This window comes from Megascapheus bottae, chromosome 7, assembly GCF_031878675.1.
Source record: "Megascapheus bottae isolate mThoBot1 chromosome 7, mThoBot2.hap1, whole genome shotgun sequence".
Classification (NCBI taxonomy): domain Eukaryota; kingdom Metazoa; phylum Chordata; class Mammalia; order Rodentia; family Geomyidae; genus Megascapheus; species Megascapheus bottae.
This window is the reverse complement of record NC_143515.1, coordinates 54,050,701-54,070,638: the sequence shown is the minus strand read 5'-3', so window position 1 is coordinate 54,070,638 and position 19,938 is coordinate 54,050,701. Positions and strand designations below refer to the sequence as shown.

Here is a 19,938-nt window from a genome sequence, read left to right as displayed (position 1 = left end):
TAAGCTTTGACATATGCATATACCCATAAATGATTACCACAATATCACACAAAAATTGACTCATGACTCTTAATAATTCTACTTTCCACTCTTCATTAGGTAAAAATCTGCTTTCAGCTACTATAAGTTAGTCTTCATCTACCAAGACTTCATATAAATAGATCCAGAAAGTTTTTTGTTTTTGTTTTTGTTTTTGTTTTTTTGGTCATGGGGCTTGACTCTGGTCCTGGGTGTTGTCCTTGAACTCTTCAGCTCAAGGCTAGTGCTCTACCACTTTGAGCCATAGCACCACTTCCAGTTTTCTGGTGGTTAATTGGAGATAAGAGTCTCACTGACTCCTGTGCCCTGGCTGGCTTTGAACCTCAGATCTCAGCCTCCTGATTAGCTAGGATTATAAGCATGAGCCATTGGCATTCAGCTCTAGTCTTTCATTATTATTTCTTCTGCTTACTCCTTTATGTTTGAGGTGGGTTTTTTTGGTGGGTTGGTGGTGATATCAAGGTTTGAACTTTGGTCTAATAACCACTGAGCTACACCAACAGCCCTATTTTCTACCAATAATTTTTAAGATAGAGTCTGGCTTTAAGTAAAGTCAAAATTGGCCTCTGAGTTTCAAAGTGGGCTGGTACTATATCACATATTTGCACCACTGAACTGTGGAACTCTTTCGTCTCTAGAAAATCTTATATAGATTCTGAAAATTCTAACATTTACATAGTAATTGGAATTGTGCCTTTAGATTTCATTCTATTTTCATGAGAAATAGAAAATTAAACATATTTCTTTAATCTGCCATTGAATAAATATGTAATGCCATTAATTAAATATTTTTTATTAAAACATAATATATATCCTGTATTACTAATCCTATCTTATCTGTTAAAGTTTGGAGGACTAGAATCCTTTTCAATAATTGGGAAATTTACTCCTGAAAGTGTATATAGCTTTAGAGATTGCTTATTCTACAATAGTCTTTTGTAGAATTTTTGTTGTGACAATCTACATTCATTCCAGTTGACCACATGAACTTGACTGCTTTCACAAAAGTTTACCTTCTACTAAGACTTTTTAACTGTGGAACAACATTCTGACCTAAGGTAGACCATACTAATTTGTTAATATTGAGTTTCCCTTAAATTATTATTATTATTAATCTTGGGATATGAACTCAGAACCTGGGTGCTTTCCCTGAGTGTCTTCATGCTCAAGACTAACACTCTACCACTTGAGCCACAGTACCACTTTTGGCTTTTTTTGAGTAGTTTATTAGAGATAAAAATCTCATGGACTTTCCTGCCTGGGCTAGCAAACCATGATCTTTAGCAAGCTCAGCCTCCCTAGTAGCCAGGATTTCAGGTATATGTCACTAGTGCCTGGCTTTTCTTTAATTATTACATATTTCTATTCTGGCTTACTAAGTATAAAATCATTTATCAATCTGATGTCCATAATTATAACCAGTATCTCAACTGTACATAGAAAGTACATCATTTTCTGGGCGTTTTTTCATATATTTTTTATTGTAATTAATAGAAGGGTTACATAATATTCACCACATAGAAGGTGCATTACTTCACATACATTGATACCCTTTCTCATGTTTTGGTCCCCATTTCCCTCCCACCCAGCCCCACCTCTCATCTTGTTTTCCCCCCTTCCCTATCCAATTTCAAATAACCAAATATGCATTTATCCAATATATCAGATAACGAAATGAGATACTGTAACAGTATGAGCTAGCCAAGGGACAGCAAAAGAGATGAGAGATAACATAGTACATTAAGGACAACAATCACTCATTATATGGCTTTTGTTTTTATATCCTAGAGGTCCTTTGTCACTGTATGGCCTTATGTATCTAGGTTTTGTTTTATTGCAAATCTCTGCTAAGAAAGCCCAAGGTTTCTACTGATTATGACAAATGAGGGAAACCATGGAGCCTAAGTTCCTTTGGGTCTGGCTTACTTCACTTACTATGATTTTTTCTAAGTCTTTCCATTTCCTAACAAATGGGGCAATGTCGTTCTTTCTGACAGCAGCATAGAATGCCATTGTGTATAAATACCACATTTTGTTGATCCACTCATCAACTGAGGAGGATTTGGGTTGGTTTCATATCTTTGCTATGGTAAACAGTGCTGCAATGAACATTGTTGTGCTGGTGGATTTAGTATGCCCTTGTTTCTGGACAGTTGGGTAAATGCCAAGTAGTGGAATTGCTAGGTCATAGGGGAGCTCTATGTCTAGTCTTTTGAGGAACTGCCATACTGCTTTCTATAGTGGTTGAACGAATTTGCACTCCCACCAAAGTGTAGTAGTAATCCCTCCTGGACACATCCCCTCTAGCATCTGTTGTTATTAGTTTTCTTGATCCTGGCCTTTCTAACTGGAGTGAGGTGGAATCTTAGAGTTGTTTTGATTTGCATTTCTTTTATGACCAGAGATGTTGAGCATTTCTTCATGTGTCTATAGGCCATTTTTGTTTCTTCTTCAGAGAAGACTCTCTTTAAGTCTTTGGCCCATCTTTTAATGGGGATGGTTGTTACTTAGGAGATTAGTTTTGGAGTGATTCAATTTTTTGAGCTGTTGATATATTTTAGATATGAGGCCTTTGTCCATTGTCAGTGAAGATTTTCTCCCATTCTGTAGGCTTCCTATTTAATTTACTAGCTATATCCTTTGCCATACAGAAGCTCTGCAGTTTAATGCAGTCCCACTTATCCAGCCTTTCTCTGATTTGTTGTGATTCTTGGTCTTTATTGAGAAAGTTTTGACCTGTGCCAAGGAGGCCTAGTGTGTCTCCTATTCCTTCTTGTAAAGTTTTCACTGTGTCGGCTTTTACCTTGAGGTCTTTGATCCATTTGGAGTTAATTCTAGTGCAGGGTGACAGAGAAGGATCCAACTTTAGTTTTCTGCAGGTGCTTAACCAGTTCTGCCAGCACCACTTGTTGAAGAAGCTGTCTTTCTTCCATTCTGTTTTTTTGGCTCCCTTGTCAAAGGTTAGGTGGCCATAGGTCTGTGGTTTAATATCTGGGTCTTCAGTTCTATTCCATTGGACTTCAGGCCTGTTCTTGTGCCAGTACCAAGCTGTTTTGATTATTATAGCTCTGTAATAGAGTCTAAAGTTTGGTATTGAAATTCCACCTGCCCTGTTCTTTCTGCTAAGAAGTGTTTTTGCTATACGGGGCCTTTTATTATTCCATATGAAATTTTGGATTGCCTCTTCTATTTCTTTAAAGAATGCCATTGGGATATTGATGGGTATTGCGTTGAATTTGTAGATAGCCCTTGGCAAGATTGTCATTTTCACAATGTTGATTCTTCCAATCCAGGAGCATGGGAGGTTTTTCCATTACCTCAGTTCTGTTTTAATTTCCTTTATCAAATTTACATTCCAGTAAAAAATGAAAAGAGCATATTATGTGGTGAGTGATGTATGAATATATGCACTATAGTCCCTCCAGCTTAGATATTCCCAACCCTTATCATACGATGAGGCCTCTAATATTTAATTCTGTCATTTATGGATCCCTTTAAAAAATAATGTTACAGTGCAGGGCCAAAGACTTAAAGAGAGTCTTCTCTGAAGAAGAAACAAAAATGGCCTACAGACACATGAAGAAATGGTCAGCATTTCTGGTCATAAAAGAAATGCAAATCAAAACAACTCTAAGATTCCACCTTACTCCAGTTAGAATGGCCAGGATCAAGAAAACTAATAACAACAGATGCTGGAGGGGATGTGGCCAGGAGGGATCACTACTACACTTTGGTGGGAGTGCTAATTCATTCAACCACTATGGAAAGCAGTATGGCAGTTCCTCAAAAGACTAAACATAGAGCTCCCCTATGACCTAGCAATTCCACTACTTGGCATTTACGCAATCATCCAGAAACAAGGACATACTAAATCCACCAGCACAACAATGTTCACTGCAGCACTATTTACCATAGCAAAGATATAGAACCAGCCTAGATGTCCCTCAGTTGATGAGTGGATCAACAAAATGTGGTATTTATACACAATGGAATTCTATGCTGCTGTCAGAAAGAATGACATTGCCCCATTTGTTAGGAAATGGAAAGACTTAGAAAAAATCATATTAAGTGAAGTAAGCCAGACTCAAAGGAACTTAGGCTCAATGGTTTCCCTCATTTGTCATAATCAGTAGAAACCTTGGGCTCTACTAGCAGAGATTTGCAATAGAACAAAACCTAAATACATAAGGCCATACAGTAGGACGCTAAATGAAAGGATCTCTAGGATATAGAAACATAAGCCGTATATTGAATGATTGTTGTTCTTAAGGTACTATGTTATCTCTCATCTCTTTTGCTGTCCCTTGGTTATCTCATATTGTTATAGTATCTCACTTCGTTACCTGATATATTGGATATATTTGTATTTGGTTATTTGAAATTGGATAGGGAACAGGGGAAAACAAGATGGGAGGGGTGGGAGGGAGGGAAATGGGGACCAAGACATGTGAAAGGGTATCAATGTATGGGAATTAATGCATCATCTATCTGGCAAATATCATGTAACCCTTCTATTAATTACAATAAAAATATATAAAAAATAATGTTACAAATGTATTACTTAAAATTTAGGAATATAAAATCACAATGAAATATGATTATCAAATGTTTAAAATTCAATTATGATGGCTGGGAATGTAGCCTAGTGGTAGAGTACTCACCTAGCATGCACAAAACCCTAGATTCAATTCTTTGTGTCACACACACAGAAAAAGCCAGAAGTGGTGGTGTGACTCAAGTGGAGCACTAGCCTTGAGCAAAAAGTGTCCGAGGACAGTGCCCAGTCCCTGAGTTCAAGCAGCATAACAATAGAAAAAAAATTCAATTATGCTATAGTAATTCTGCCTCTTTATTGATGCTCTGATAACTTTTGTTATTTTTCACTAGAAATAAGCTGTAGATATCAAAACAACTGCAGAAACTATGATGTTAGACAAATATCATCGTAGTAGTCTATTAAATTTTGCTTAGCTTTGTAAAGGTTATTTTTTTTCCTGTAAAGTTTATGGGCATCTGAATTTTGTTCATGAGTTTTAAGAATTGTTGCCTACCTACCTTCTATTTTACTAAAAACTTAGTTCTGAATTTAAACAAAATAAGTTGGGAAAAAATCTATATAAAGAAATATGAGAAAGGTAAAAGTTCCAGTTTCCTTGTGGAATTGGTTGAAAGGCTTTATTCAACATTATGATATGCTTTTTTAATGTTCTATTACTTCCTGCTGGAATTAGCATTGTCCTCTTCAATGAGCCACTAATGAAAAGCCTGACAAGTATGGCTTAATCATAGAGCACTTTTAATTTGTGAAATCTATTTAGAATGTTAACACAAAATGGAAATATAGTGATATAAGGAGAAAATTATATGCCATAGTAAAATCCCAGCTCAGAAGAATCTAATTGGCAGCAAGCTTGGGACCCTTAAAATCACAACTCCTTTGGGTCTTGTCTTAAAAACTTATTGGTCAAAAATCTCTGGGTGGTCGGGTACTACTAAGAAGATATAAGAAAATAAATAATAAAGTTTTATTCTTAAAATATAATGTTCAAAAGACGATACCTCATCACAGGTGTTTCATAACTACAAGATCCTAACAAAGTATATGATTAGATTGAGAAGTTGCACATACCAATAAAAAGCCATAATCATCTAAGAAAAATGTATGCATTTTGTCTATGTCAGGCTTATTCATTTTGAATGTCTTTTAAATTTTCTATCAGTTATGAATCTGTTTGTAATGAGTGTAAAAGTCTGTATTTCTTATCAGTTTTGACAAGTGAGTTCTTTTTTTGTTTTGTTTTGTTTTGTTTTTTTGGCCAGTCCCAGGGCTTGAACTCAGGCCTGAGCATTTTCCTTTGGGCTTTCTCAAAGCTAGAGCTCTAACACTTGAGGTATAGCACCATTTCTGGCTTTTTCTATATATGTGGTATGGAGGAATCGAACCTTGGTCTTTGTGTATCCTAGGCAAGCACTCTACCACTAAGCCAAACTCCTGGCCCTTTCTTTTCTTTTCCTGTTTTTTCTTCCTTCCTTCCTTCCTTCCTTCCTTCCTTCCTTCCTTCCTTCCTTCCTTCCTTCTTCCCTCCCGCCCTCCCTCCCTCCTTTCCTTCTTCTTTCTTTTCTTTTCTTTTGCCAGTAGTGGGGCTTGAACTCAGCCTGAGTGCTGTCCCTGAGCTTTTTCACTCAAGGCTAATGGCCACAGCACCAATTCCTGCAAGTGAGATCTTGATTGTTGTGTATAAACGAGCTTTGACCTTAGGATGGAAAAGGAAGAACACTCCACCTAGTGAAAATTGCTTGGGCATGAGAAGCTTTGGGACTTTTCTGGAAATTCAGTTTTTTTCACTTCTCAAACAATATAACAGTATTTCATAGCTCATTTACAAATGATAAGTAACACTACCTAATACCTGACAGCTTTCAAAAGTAGATTATATCTGTCCTTGAAGAGCAATGTATTATAAGATATTTTCTTCTGACTATCTGGCAGTTCTTAGGAACCAATCTCTTTCAACATTTTATAGCTACTGCACTAGCTGCCACGAATCCTTTCAATGAATGAGCTGGAAAATGTAGATACATCAATATCATATTCTTTTAGAGCCCATTTAATCCATGACCTATTATTATTTTGTTTAATAGGGCCATTATCTTCTGTGCAAATGAAAAGTAATTTGTCAGAACTATTTCTTAAAATTTGAAGATCAATCTATGTATGTATTTTTTAAAATGAAACTAGATTTCGAAAACATTAAACATAGTTAACCATCTAAGAAATGGGAAGCAAGAGCTTAAATTTCACATGCGTACACACACACACACACACACACACACACACACACACACACACTTTTAAGCATTTCCAATCTAAATAGTGCAATAGCCCCACAACTGGGGAAGACTGATGCTATTCCTGAAGGACAGTGGAGATGACAATTCACTAAAGTCTATAAAAGCAACTTGCTTATTTCTCTCACTGCACATGTCATCTGAGATTTCATGATCGATGATTGAGAACAAGAGTGTCTTGAGAAATTACATTCTTTTTCTGTGATCACATATCTTGATTGTCCCAGTTCCTTTAGAGTAGATTCTCTCCAGAGTACAGTCTTATATGTATATCTAATTAAGAAATTATTATGAGAGTGATAGCAAAAGCTTTTATAGTTAGCTTAAAAATATTTTATTATCTACCGATTCTGTTAATAAAATTATATACTATAAGCACATTTTCTTTTTAACTAGAATAATATCAAAGAAAGGGGAATTTCTAAGTTGCTGATGAGCCATTTGAACAATTTGCGACTGTGTTTTAACTTAGAATATTCACAGGGATATTGTCCAAAATGAACATGAAAAGCGTGTGTGTGTGTGTACCAGGGCTTGAACTCAAGACTTGGGTGCTGTCACTTAGCTTTCTCACTCAAGGCCTACTCACAGACTTTCCTGCCTGTGCTGGCTTTGAACATAATCCTAGATCTTAACTTCCGAAATAGTTAAGAGTACAGGCACCCACTACCAGCTTCTTCTTAGTATTTTTTAAAAACTTGTATTATATCATATATATATATATATACACTGTTTTTAAAAGCTTGTCAAATTTACAACACTCATAAGACTAAAGTCTAAATCCTCAAATCATATGAAAGCATTCTATTCACCACCCACTTCATTAATCAAAGCATGACCCCCCTCCTCGGTCCATCACCACCCTTTTCCTATCATGGATCATATAATTTTAAATATAAGATATTACTTCATTCTAAAATACCTCTATCTACAAATTATATGTCAATAATACCTCAAAATGTACTTTTAATATATTTTTATTGTAATTAATAGAAAGGTTACTTTATATTCACCAGATCAAAGGTGCATTACTTCACATACATTGATACCCTTTCTAGTGTCTTGGTCCCCATTTCCCTCCTCCCCATCCCCGCCCCTTATCATGTTTTCCTCCCTTCCCTATCCAACTTCAAATAACCAAATATGCATATATACAATATATCAGATAACAAGGTAAAATATTGTAACAATATGAAATAACCAAGGGACAGCAAAAGAGATGAGCAATAACATAGTACATTAAGGACAGCAATCACTCATTATGTGGCTTTTGTTTCTATATCCTGGAGGTCCTATCATTTAGCATCATTCTATATGGCCCTATGTATCTAGGTTTTGTTCTGTTGTAAATCTCCGCTAGGAGAGCCCAAGGTTTCTACTGATTATGACAAATGAGGGAAACTATTGAGCCTATGTTCCTTTGGGTCTGGCTTACTTCACTTAATATGATTTTTTCTAAGTCTTTCCATTTCCTTACAAATGGGGCGATGTCATTCTTTCTGACAGCAGCATAGAATTCCATTGTGTATAAATACCACATTTTGTTGATCCACTCATCAACTGAGGGACATCTAGGTTGGTTTCATATCTTTGCTATGGTAAATAGTGCTGCTATGAACATCGTTGTGCTAATGGATTTAGTATGTCCTTGTTTCTGGACAATTGGGTAAATGCCAAGTAGTGGAATTGCTGGATCATAGGGGAGCTGTATATTTAGTCTTTTGAGCAACTGCCATACTGTTTTCCATAGTGGTTGAACGAGTTTGCACTCCCACTCCTTTTTTTTTTTTTTTTTTTGGTCAATTGCGGGGCTTGGACTCTGGGCCTGGGCATTGTCCCTGACTCTTCAGCTCAAGGCGACTGCCCTACCCCTTGAGCCACAGCACCACTTCTGGTTTTCTAGTGATTAATTGGAGACAAGAATCTCACAGTCCTTAGTTTCAGGCTGGCTTTGAACCACAATCCTCAGATCTCAGCCTCTTGAGTAGCTAGGATTACAGGTGTTAGCAACTGTGCCCAGGTAAAATGTACTCTTTCTCTGTCTCTCTGTCTCTGTCTCTCTCTTTCTCTCTCCTTTTTTTTTTTTTTTTTTTTTTTGCCAGTCCTGGGCCTGAGCACTGTCCTTGGGCTTTCTCAAGACTAGAGCTCTACCACTTGAATCACAGCACCACTTCCAGCTTTTTTCTATGTATATGGTACCGAGGAATCCAATCCAGGTCTTTGTGCATGCTAGGCAAGCACACTACCATTAGGTCCTACTACTGGCCCCAAATGTACACTCTTAATCCATTAAACATAAGAGGTGTTCAAGTGATTTTTCTTCTTGATTATCTCAGTATTGTTTTTACAGTTTGCTTAAATCTGGATCCTGTGTGTGTATATACATACATATATATATATATGTGTGTGTGTGTATATATACTGTATTTGGCTATTTTTTTTCAGTGTGTCTTAAATTTAGTCCTTTGTTTTCTTGCAGTCATTTGGGTCTGAGCATTTGTTGTTTAGAATTCCCGTATTTGATTTTTGCTGATTTTACTCTTCAGCATAGCATTAGTAGTTGTTCTATATTTATAGTATTATTATCTTCTTTATTAAAGAATTTATTAACATTGATTTTTGCATCATATTTCAAATGACATGTTTAACAAACAAGTGTTCAAGAAGGGAATTTCTATATACAGTCACTGGCACTTAGTTCTTTGAACATAATCAAAATTAGGCTAAGCATTTGTATATCATAGATACATATTAATTTATGAAATAAAACATTATGTCTATAGAGTCATAGGTTTTTATGTCTATGTAGTTATTATCTTTTTTTTCCCCAATCCTGGGCCTTGAACGAAGGGCCTGAGCACTGTCCTTGGGCTTTCTCAAGGCTATAGCTCCACCACTTGAGCCATGGCACCATTTCTGGCTTTTTCTATGTATATGTGGTACCGAGGAATCGAACCTGGGTCTTTGTGCATGCTAGGCAAGCACTCTACCACTAGGCCAAACTCCCAGCCCCACTGTAGTTATTATCTTTTTAAAGAGCGTTTGCCAGGTTTTACTTTGAATGTAAACCTCAACCTGCTTTCATTTCTTTTGTCAATTAAAGCCTAATCCAATATCTAGCTTTTCTTGCCATACCAATGACATTTGCAGATATTTTAAAAGACAAAATTACATATAAAAAGCGTGTTTTCCCACTTGTTCCTATACCTCAAAAACAAATTAATACATGAAAAGTGTTCACCTTTTCTTATTTTTGAGTGCCACAGAGTCTCACTGAGAATTATAAGTCATTTCAAATATTTGGGAGAATTGTTGAAATAAGATGCTCATAAATTCACTAAGATTGTTGTTGACAATTGGCCATAATTTTATTGGATTTGTTTTCTGACATTACAAAACTTGACAGACTAATTCTCTTCTCTTGATTACTTTCTAATTCAATGTTTCTTCACCTACCGATGGGTGGAAGAGAGGAGGGAGAAAGGCTCACTTCTAGAAGGATGAAATGGAATCATTCATAGGCTTTTAATGCACCCCCCATCCTTTGCTCTTCTCATGGCATCCTTTACACTCCACCCTTTGCAGCAATGAAGGTTACTGCTATAGTGACCCACTGCTGCTCATGGAATCTTAAAGCCTCCTTCAGGTGTACTGAGGTGGTTGAAAACACTGTCAACAGTTTCTTTATGCAAGACTCTCATGAGAAAATTGCTATAAAAATTGCCATATAGTTGGTTGACTTCCAAGGCTCTGTGTTGACTATCAAGAAGACTAAAAGATCATGGATAATAGTGACTTCTCCTGCCCCACTAATGAAATGTATATACTTGATATTGAATTGTGTAAATCTCTAAGGAAGAAAAGAAGTAAAACATGTAAATGTATCTTTTTCTCCTAAGAGCCTGTAACACAGTTAAAGAGTAAAACACATAGAAATAAAATAATTAAGCTGGGCATGGTTCCTTATACCTGTAATCCCAGCTTTGAGAGATTTGTGGTAAAGGACATCAAATTTGAGACCAGCCAAGAGAAAAGATAATGAGAACCTATGTCAAAAACAAAGTGAAAACAAAAGGCATAGATTTGGCTCAAGTCGTACATCACTTCCCTAATATACTTCAGGCCTTGGGTTCACTCCAGTACCACCACCACCATAGCAGCAAAATAAAAGTCAAATAAATATGAAGGATAGTATTTGATTAATCCTTAGAGTTTGGGATGATAAAATCCACAGGAAGAAGAATAAAGGTGAAGGTAAGGGCCAAATAATTTCTAAGGAAGTTTGAGGCCTTTGTTATTTGCAAGGTGTTAATTTTATCAAGTAAAGTGAAATTGATAACTCCCAACCTCTCCTGTTTCCTCCATATTTGTGATTCATGCTAGAAAATTACCCAAATTACCAAAATCTACAGTTCCAATGAACAAAAACTGTCAGTACAACCAAAATAATGTAACTCTTTCAATTAAACTGACAAGCTACATTTGCAACGTATTTTCTAAAAATAAATGAATTATCTCAAAGTAAAAATAAGGTGTGTTCTGTTCAGCTTCAATTGTGTTCTGTTACTTATGTGAGGGTGGAAAAGAAGCATAATAGTTTTTAACCTTTTTGTGCTGAGGAGTTTTGTAAAACTGATAAAAGCTATAGAGCCCTGCTCCTGAAATGTATTTTTATTTCCATCCAGAATTTGAGTCATTGGAGTCTTATCTACTTCATTGTCTAGGATTTTAGTACAGAAGATTAAAACAAAAAGTTTTTAAGCCTCCTCAAGTGAGAAAGACAGTAGGATTAAAGCTGCAGGTATTTAAGAGTTGGGTTCAAGAAACAGTGCTATGAGAATTGAGAGTGCAGTACATACTGGCGTAGCAGAGCAAAAGAGAGATCTGACTGATGTGCCAATGGCAGAATATTATTTACCATTGGAATTCATTGTGTTCCTGAGAGTACATTCATTGTTAGGCTAAATCCATTTAAACACTGTATGTATACTCAGATACCTTCAGGCCAATGTGGAACAATATAAATTGTGAAACAATGAAGAAATTACAATTTATCACATATTATTCTTTCTAGAATTGATTTACAAACTTGTACTGCTGAAGTACTAAGTGCTTCAACAGTAGTACTTAGTACTAAAGTGCTGCTTAGATAACTTTTCCTTAGCCCTTGGATCCTGGATGACTTTCATACAGGGATGCCTTGGTAATCCTATAAATACTTATAAAAGCCTTTTTACTTTTACAAATTTGTGTTCTGTTTTAAATGAAACAGAACTTGTTATTATTAATGCAAACTTCATTAATATTAGGCAAAAGACAAAATTTCATATGAATATTCATTCAGGAAGTAGAATAACAAACATGCACTGCATTTTGTCTTTGATAATTTCCAGAGATTTTTACTATCTCCTTGCCAGTCAATAAAGAGAGCATCTAGTCATCATCATCACTTTGTCAGAAGTGGTGTATTATTGACTAAATTCAGTACATTGAAAAAGCATAAAAAGAGAGTTAACTTTGAAGAACTACTGACTATGGATTTTTTCAAAACAAATTTCTTATTTCAAATAACATAATACTTATGGATATATCCTTGTAGGACTGCATACTTGCCAGTTACCCAACTGGTAACTGGCAGTGTCATATAAGGCCCGTTAATAAAAAATGAATTACTGCTGGACCAATCCACCAAAAAATGGGTTGCAATAACCATTTGTAGGTGAAAAGCACATTCTATAATTTAAATTCAGTTTAGAAAAATATGCTTATTGAAGTTGAAACAGGATGACATAATGAGATTAAAACTTATTGAAGCTGATGACTAATGCCTATTTTTATAGCTACTGAGGAAGCTGAAGGGGTTCAAAGTCAGCCTAAGCAGACAAATCCAAGAGACTCTTGCAAAAAGCTAGAACTGAAAGCATAGTTCAGGTGGTAGAGCAACAACTATAAGCAAAAGCATGTGGCCCTAGGTTCAAGCCCCAGTACCAACACCAATAAATAAATAACTGGTAATTAGTGTAAGACTATTTCTAGTTATTATTAATCTTATTTGTCATACCCCCATTTACATCACTGACTTTATAAAGCCTGTATCAAGATTTTGTTCATATATAATATGCTTTTGTCAATCTAGTATTTCTATCTACATATACATTTCTTCTAGACATATTCTGTGCTAGTAGAGGTAATTGTGAAAAAGAAATGAATGATGGATATAAGAATATTTTTAAAATTCATGGTACTTCTTTTAAACTTACATGTCATTGACATTAAATTTTAACTTACACATCTGTTTTTTGTTTATTTATTCAGTTAACATTGAGTGCCTACTTTTTGCAGTGCAGTGAAGTAGAATAAGCGTACTAGCTGGTAATGTCTTCAAGTATTTCTAAATGGTTGGGAAATGGCACTCCTCTGAATGCTGTTTCGCACCTCCTGTGCTCTGGAAGATATGGCTCCAAAAACTAAGATCCAGTACACAAAAGGAAAGTAAATATCCTAGAAGCAGATCTTTAGGACCCTAATCCAGCACTAAAGCAGTCTCATTCTGATTTGCCAAATCTCTATGCTGTACAAGTGGTTAAAATGATATTTTGTATCACCCTTACCTGTATATAAGGCATTGTACCTAACTCATCAGGAGATCAAAATGAGACTAATCACAGTCCCTGCTTACAGGATCTCACAGATGAATCAGAAGTAAATCAGTATAAAAAGACTAACATTTACTGAGTACTTACTAGTAGCCAACATTGTTATAAGTAGTTTTTTTTCATATTTCATTTCATTAACTTTCATGTATCCTTTATTTTCTCTTTTAGAAATAATAAAGCTGAAGTGTAGAGAGATTAATTTTTCTAGGGTCATTAAATTTAGTGGCATTCCCTCAATGAATATCAGATTATGGGACTCCTTAAAGGGCTCTGGAAGAAGCACACAGAAGTCTCACTTGACATATAGTTCTCACTCAGTATATTTTTCCCTGGTTTTCAGGCCCACCAGCTATGAAATGAAGTTGTATTTTGTGTTAACAGTGTGAATAATGTACAAATCTGTAGGAGTAATGGGACAAATATAAAACAAACACAGTTCAAGTCAAAATATTGAAGGCCCTATAAAAGAGATAAAGTAAAACAGAAGTTATACATAGTTTGTTTCCAGAAAGCTTGTAATGACTTTTTCCCCCACTTTCCCTTTGTAGTTAAAGTAATTCCTATTTAGAAGCAATTCTAGCTCTTTTTTCTTTGTATGCATATATGGAAACATCACAGTAAAATTTGAGTGCATAACTAATATATGCTAATAAAAATGAGGATTTTTAAAAGTAATAGATGTTTTAACTAGACCTCAAAAGTAAATAGAAAGAGAAGAGATTGTTTTAAGCAAAGGGAATGACACGAACTCTTACTGGGAAGTATAAAATAGGTTTATGGAGATTTGAGCATCTTCTCTGTGTCAGAGTTTGTGTTGGTGCTAGGAAGAAAGCACTGTCTGATATACAGTTTTTGCCTAGAGAGGAAGAGAACTAAGACAACAGTAGGGATATTGTGGTTGTTAAAAAAAAAAAGGTTGATTGCATTCTTCCTATCTCTATAGGGCACATACTTATGGAATGTATCCATTTTTCATACATATTGAAAATACCAGAGAATTAAGAAAACCTAAACCCCTGCTTTCATGAAGGCTATATTCTTATGAGCAAAGCAAGTAGAAAATAAAATGAAGAACATTACAGATGGTAATGGGTACATTGAAGAAAACAAGGGAGAAAGAGAATGGAGCCACAGCTTGGTGGAATGGTTGCAATATTTAATAATAAGCCAATAAAAGCCTCATTGAGACATTTGAACAAAATTCTGAAAGCCATGTATGGAATTGGTTGTAGATGGAATGAAAAGTGTTCATAGCAGAGAGTACCAAATGCAAATTCCTGGAGGTGAAAATTACCTGGTATGTTCATACAATAGCAAGGAGACGAATGGCTGGTTACAGTGAGTCAGGACAATGGGGGTAAATTAATGGTGTAAAAGGAAGGGAAGTACATTGTTTCTGTGTGGGAAGTATTTTGAGAAATGATTCTGGAGAGGATACAGAGACAAGATCATACAGAGGTCTTGTTGTTAAGACAAAAAAGAAAAAAAGGGCAATATTTATAGTGGGGAGAGAGCACTTACCAGGGGAAAGAAATGAACTTAAACTATGGCTAGTAAATGGAATCAAATTAGGCAGAGAATTAGAAGGGGGAAAAATTCCTAGAAATTGGTAATTTCTTAGAAATGGAAACCAAAGGATAGCAAAAAGGTAATTTTCTAGTTTCTGCCTTGAGTAGCCTAATTGATGATGATTCAAGCAAGATGATGAATGTGGCTTAGGACATAAAACATTTGAGGGGCAGTGGACCTGATCTAGACAGGGAATCATGTAGAAATTTAAGAAGATAATGTACACTTCACATTTTGTGAGTATTTAAAAGGTGCTATAACTGGGCACTGCTAATCCGGATTCATGCCTATAATCCTAGCTACTCAGGAAGCCAATATCTGAAAGTCATAATTTGAAGCCAGCCTGGGTAAGAGACTCTTACTGTATGTAGCTCAAAGTGATAGAGTGGTAACTTTGAGCAGAAAAGTTCAAAAAAGTGCTGTAATATATTTTAGTCATATCTCATAATTTAATATGCGTCATCAGAAGAGGCCGCGTGAAGGTAATGGGCTTTCAGTAGGACTTGAAGGATGGCAAGCAGCTAGGGACGGAGGACTGCAGGGAGGACGCAGCAGGCACATGGCCATTAGTCCAGTCATCTCCAGAGTGCCAAATGTAAATGTTCACAACAGAATTTACAATCTGCCCTCTCTCAGGTCCCTGAATGACAGATTGGGAGTGGGGAGCAAGGCTCTATCCAGTCAGCTGTGCACTCCCAAAACCTGGATATCATCCTAAATAGTCCTTCTCCAGTCACAAGTCTTGTGGTTGCCTTGAAATCCAATGGCCTCACTTCCATTCTGTCCTGGCTGCCATTTCTCTCCTGTACCATCCAACAGAATGGGAATCTCCCTGCTTTCATTCTTGTGTACTTCCAGATCAGTTGTTCATATTCAACTGACTGGTCTTTGAAAATTGCACCCTGCCCCCATATATTTTTACAAATGTACTTGAAAATACTTAGATGCATACTTGAAATTTTTTTAATTTGCTAATTAATTATTCCTCATAGAATAAGAGTTAGTTTGCTCTTTTATTGTTTCTAATTTGTGTGTGTGTGAGTGTGTGTTTGTGTGCGTGTGTCCTAGCGTATGAATTCAGGGTCTAGAATTTGCTCTGCCATTTGAGATGTGTCTCCAGCCCTTGCTAGGGCATACTTTTGTCAACTTTGAATAGGGCTTCACATTTATGCCTGGGCTGGACTGCACTATAGACTAGATAGATAGATAGACAGATAGATAGATAGATAGAACTATTTAACTGGAATGCAGGTGCATGCTACCACATCTGTTGATTGAAATGCAGGTCCTATGAATATTTTTTCAGACCTGGCCTTGGGCTGAAATCTTTACCTTCAAAATAGCCAAGATTACAAGCATGAGGTCCTGTGCATGGCTCATCTCTAATTCTCATAGTCTATACCCACTTTTTTTTCAGTGTTATCATTTAATTTGGATGACATAAAAGCATTTTATTACATGATACATATGTACTAACAGAACCATCTTCAACGTATTTTTTAGTTTGGTCCGTCCTGGAGTTTGAACTCAGGGCCTAGGAACTGTCCCTAAACTTCTTTTGCTCAAAGCTAGCACTCTATCACTTGAATCACAGTGCAACTCTGGCTTTTTCTGTTTGTGTAGTACTGAAATCAAACCTAGAGTTTCATGCATGCTAGGCAAGCAATCTGCCACTAAGCCATATTCTCAGCCCCTGTCTTCAACATTTTTTATTCACCAGGAAAAGTGATCATTTCTTGATCACAGCAGTCATGTTTCTTGTTCTCAGCTCAACCTCATTATAGCTATACATTTGAGCAAACTAAGATACTCTCTAAAATGTGTCACCTCATCCCAGGGTTCAACTGACATGAAGAATTGCTTTATTTTAGTCAGAAAGCCTTAATTAGATTAAGTTGGCCTTTCTGAACTTTATGTGTTGCTACATCCAGGAGTTAAATACCTTGATCTATGCATATCACACAAATAAGAGAAAACAAATGAAAGTAGAAATGAACTCATGTTTCTATATGCAGTTGCTTTGATGAAGACATTTCAAATAGAAAGCTGAAAACCAGAAGCATAAAACTAAAGAGATAATAGCCAATGAAGGGGGAGAAGTGATTAATTCAGATCAGGAAAAAGCTGCAGAGTTCAAAGAGAGTATGATGAAATTATTAGGGGCTGTTGGAGATGTAATCCATATCTCCTTGTCACATGTGTCCTGTGTGATAGTGCTAGGAATGTCATGGATGAAAATTAATGCCTTACAGAATAAACATGTTTAAACTGCATGAAAACTGCCTACACAGAGACTGATAGCCATTCAGAGGTAGACATAGTTGTCCCTGTAGCAAATTCATCTGCTGCATGGTGAGAACAGCCACCAACTAGGAGACTCCAAGTCATACAAGTCACACACTAACAGCACCTTTTCTTAATACTGGCTCATGACTGTGTTTTTATAAACATTTTGTCTCATTCTATTTATGCAGTGTCCTTTATAACATGATGATACATATTAACATTATTGCTGAATTATAGATGAAATATATCCCAAACTTACTTGTGAGACACAGGAAGATCGCCAGGGAATACTGTTTTCTGCATTTGAAACGAAGTATCCTTTAAAAAAAAATTAAGAACAGCCCAAGCCAGGTACAGTGGCCCATGCCTGTAAATCCAGCTACAGGATGCTGAGATTAATAGCCAAAAAAAAAAATTGCGAGACTCCATCTCAACAAATAAACAACTGGTGTAGTCAAATACACCTGTCATGCCAGCTATCTGGAAATCATAAATACAAGGATGGTTGCCCAGGCTTCCCCCCTGGCAAAAAAAAGTGAGACCCTGTTTGCAACATATCAAAAGCAAAAAGGGCTGGAGCATGACTTAACTGGTAAAGCATCTTCCTACCAAGTATACAGTCCTATGTTCAAACCCCAGTTCAAAAGACTGGTGGCGGGGGAGGGAAAGGGAAGGGAGGAAATCCCAACATTTTGATTAAATTTTGTTATCTTTAATTCTTTTTTTCATATATTTTTATTGTAATTAATAGAAGGGTTACATGATATTTGCCAGATAGATGGTGCATTAATTCCCATACCTCTAATTCTTTATTACTATAAAGGGTAAGAACTTTAAAAATGAGATATAGATGTGAAAATTTATCTATTGTCCCTCAATAATTTGTATTGGTGCCTGGGTTCATTGAGCTTTATTTAGTACCTTAGAAGTTAGCTGGAGTCCCAACTGGTTGCAGCCTTGCCTGATGTATGTGAAGAAAACCACCAAAATAGAGTGTTGTGACTTTAAAGAATACAGTGCATTTTTCTGGAATGAGCATGCATGATTTTCTGCAGGAAGGTAAATGACATAGGACAACAGATTATTTTGTTTTGATTGAGGATTGAATTAATGTTACAATACCAGTGCCTTGTCTGTACACAGGCAACAGATAAATCAGTGTGTGATACTGAAATGCAAAAAGGGAATAAGGATGGCTGATAAAAAAAAAGCTATACCAGAAACCTACCACTATGAGACTTTATTCAGACATCAAGAAAGCATCATATCCGAGCTGTTGTTTTTATCTCATTCCTGTTTCTCCCATGCAATGCTCAGTATACACTGCTAACTGATTTTAATGGATGAATTTTCATTTAAAAGTAAAAAAAGATGTTCTCTGCTTCAAGCAGCAGGTGTGTTTTTAATCTTTAATAGGTCACCTTCCCAAGTGCAAGCAGGCAAGCTGTTATTGATCAAAGAGGTTTTGTTGGGTAGCTCTCAGATTATTGAGTGACAAACTTTATTGAATTTGACTTAACAGAAGTCAGGAGACAGCTGAAGCATAAGAGCTTGCACTGCCATCAGAGTCATTTTACGACAGCCAGGGAGCAAAGCTCAGAGATGGATACTGAGCTCTTTGCTGGCCCTTGGAGATTAACTGAACAGCCTTCCTACCAATTCCCAAGCCTGTCAGCAGAACCAATTAGATTTTCAACTAGTAGACAAGAAGGGTGGCACTTGGGGACCTTTTTGCTTTAGGTCGAAGGCTTTTCAGACTGCGATGAGATGACATTGATGATGACACGTTGAGCATTGGTTGGTTTTAAGACAAGTTAAATTAGCAGTCTTGAAATGATTCCAACTGTCTCCTGACTTCTCACTGTTGCCATAGTCAGTGGATCCTGTCAGGAGCAAGTTGATGACTTAATAGTCTTTCTTGAGTGGATTTGAGCACTTTGGCTGTGTGTTTATGTGTAGTTGTCATGCTTAAAATATTCATATGAAGGTTTGAAATATTTATTTGAAGGCGCCTTCTGCAGAGTTCAGCAGTAAGGTTCTCAATGCTTCTACTTACTTTTTGTATTATTTTTTTTGCTTCTGTAAGCAGTTATTTTGTGCAACTACCTTTTATCCAAATTCATGTTTAATTGATGAAAATATGTCATGTAATTATTGATAACTTTATTTATGATCAAGTTAAAGAACCTTTTTGACATCATGCCTCTCTTTCTGACTACCATAAAGTCAGATCTGCTTCTCATGATGGCCAGGAAATCGCTGGGGATTGGAAGGGCCCTGTTTGACTGTGACCTTTGAACTGACTCAGGTAGTTTTTAATGGAAGTAATATTAAGAAAAAAAAAGAAAGAAACATGGATGTAATACTCATAAAATTAAGATTTAATGGTAGAAACAGCATACCTTTGATATGCTTCATTTTTTTACCTTGGAAAATTCATGTAGGAGATTTTATTAAAGGTTTAGAGAATACCATTACTTAAGTCTATGTTTGCCTTACCAAATAGTTACTGTATAGCCTCAACATCCATTAGCCTTGG

The 19,938-nt window shown here is 36.2% G+C and overlaps 1 protein-coding gene across 3 annotated transcripts in view; it reads left to right on the top strand.

Moving 5' to 3' along the window:
- Positions 1-19,938, top strand: part of Camkmt (calmodulin-lysine N-methyltransferase) — a 328,956-nt gene that overhangs the window by 197,214 nt on the left and 111,804 nt on the right. The gene's annotated exons all lie outside the window — the stretch shown is intronic.